The sequence below is a fragment of the Helianthus annuus genome, chromosome 14, assembly GCF_002127325.2.
Source record: "Helianthus annuus cultivar XRQ/B chromosome 14, HanXRQr2.0-SUNRISE, whole genome shotgun sequence".
Taxonomy (NCBI): Eukaryota; Viridiplantae; Streptophyta; class Magnoliopsida; order Asterales; family Asteraceae; genus Helianthus; species Helianthus annuus.
Window position 1 is genome coordinate 94238479 of NC_035446.2, and position 2479 is coordinate 94240957.

General features: G+C 36.1%; 1 long non-coding RNA gene across 1 annotated transcript; it reads right to left on the reverse strand.

Annotated features, from left to right (window-relative positions):
* Nucleotides 1-439: 439 nt before the first annotated feature.
* LOC110905607 lies at nucleotides 440-1991 on the reverse strand. The gene is made up of 3 exons (XR_002573265.2): nucleotides 1819-1991; nucleotides 1098-1185; nucleotides 440-626 (listed from the first exon to the last, which is right to left on the reverse strand). It is a non-coding gene; the product is annotated as an uncharacterized LOC110905607 (long non-coding RNA).
* Nucleotides 1992-2479: the final 488 nt, after the last annotated feature.

Sequence of the window (2479 nt, forward strand, 5' to 3'; positions counted from 1 at the left end):
AGTTAATCTCCCACCGATCGAAAGAGTTTTTGACTTCCACAATGATAACCGAGATTTAAAATTTTCGATTACCCCTTTCCAGTGTCTTATTTGATTCATATTTACCCCCACCGTTACCCAGAGATACTTACATGGAAAATTCCCAACCTTACAGTTTATAGTTAGTGCCATATTGTGTAAAGACTCCTCTCCCACCCCAATCCCAAAGATATTTGATTTTTAATGACTAACTTTCAACCCCGATATGTAATAAAAACATCTCATCAATCTTATTATGTTACTAACCGAATTACCCTCCCAATCCCCCATAAAGACCACATCGTCCGCGTACATCATATAAGTTATACTTGGCCCATCATTTGGTAACGAAATACCTTTTACCAAGCCTAACTGTAACGCCCTAAAACACTTTAACCTAAGATTCGCAGCGGACACTACATAACTAGAAATTTCCTTCATGATATTCTTTCTTTCATTTAAATACATTAATCTCTTTTATAATTTAATGCAAAAACTAACATACATGACTCAATTAAGTGACTACGTATACACCCACATACAGTCCGTGTCTTGACTCGATCTTCAACCGCGTACGCTTCTAGATGAAACATCCAATCATGTATAGCCTGCAGTCACCACATTCAAACACATTATTAGCAACCGGTGACATAATACAAAAATCTTAGCACAAGCATAATAGCGCGTCAACATTTCATGCTTTTTCTTATACTAGCCCCTTCATCCATCCACTCGATTACTCGCATCAGATTGTGGAGTCAACCTTCACATCCTTTGTTACCATGCCTATACTACACATTAATTCTCAAGAGAAAAACGATTAGTACATTAGCTTCCATTTACATGATCATGTCCTCAAATATACATAACTCATCTTATTCATTCAAGCATAATTTCATTATGTAAGTTCCCTTTCTTACCCAAACCAAATCGAATCTTTTTCTTAACCACTTCTAACCCATTCCATTAAAACTTAACTTACTACTTGCATCAATCCATATCTTCTTACATTGCATTCAACAATAATCACATATCATAAATACATTAACAACTAGAGAGTAAGTTCGGAGTGCACTTACCTTGCGCGTCCGTATTCTCGTTCGCTTACTTGATTGAGTCCTCTTAGCCCGTTAGCCTTCAAAGCTCCCATCCATCTTGACATGATTCCTATACACTCATGTCATTACATTCACATTCTTATTAGCATATATGCTCATACATATGAACAACCATATCAAATTCACATCTAACATACGACCCACTTGAAGCATACTCCACATCATTAATTCATTTAAACAAGCATAAGGTATACTCGACATCATCCCTAGATAATCTTCACATGAATTATATCTATTTACCCATTACTTGCATACAATTTCACTTGTTATTGTCTTTTAGACATTTCATCAAACACTTGGTGTGCGTACTACTTCCTAAGCATAATGTACAAGTATTTCATGTTCTTCTTCCTAGTTATCACTTCCATTCATCAATACAAGTAAACATCATACAATTATATACCATACTCAATCTATATGCATGTACACATCACATACTACACATTTTCACAATCAATTTCATACCCTTTCATGAATTAGACATAAACCCACTTAGCTAGGTGTAGTAAATCATCAAAATACTCAATTTATAGCAATTTACTCAAAATCTTCACTTAGGGTTCGTTCCTAAGCAAGCATACATTGTCAATTTGGCCATAACCTAAACAATTCATACATAAATCACTACTTGTGATGTTCATCAAGATTTCTCAACTTCATTAAACATCAAAATTCAACATACCTTATGATCCCCTAACTTGGGTGATCGTTAATTCATGTTCCTTATTGAATTTGAGCCTCGATTCATGCTTCAATTGGTTGATATATGATGAACTAGGGTTTGGCTCTCTAGAGCCTTCCCTGATCACGTACAGAACACACACGAAAATGTGTGTGTGTGTGTGTGTTATTTTCATTTAACATAACAACTTTCAAATTAGCCCACTTTGGTCCCTCATGTTTCGTTTAAATCAAATAAGGCTACAACTCTCCGCTTACTACTAACGAGACCAATACTCAACTAGGTTAATTATTCCTAGCTAATCCTCATTTTTCAGGTTAACTTTTCTCATTAACGGTACGTTACCCATTTCTTAATAGTAACCGGGTCTAAATTACCAAACCCGTTTTTGGGGTGTTACACTAACTCCGAAGCTTTTGACATAAAACCTGTTAGTACCTCCATTGCAATTATAAAAATGAACGGAGATAACGGATCACCTTGGCGCACCCCCCGGTAACATTGAAACTCAAGAGTCGGTGACCCATTTATTAACACCAACGCCCTCGCAGATGTCAAAATGCCTCTTACCCACATCCTCCATCTACCGGGGAACCCCATTTGCTCAAGAACTTTTTCAATGAAAACCCAATTAATTGAATCGTATGCTTTTTCGATATCT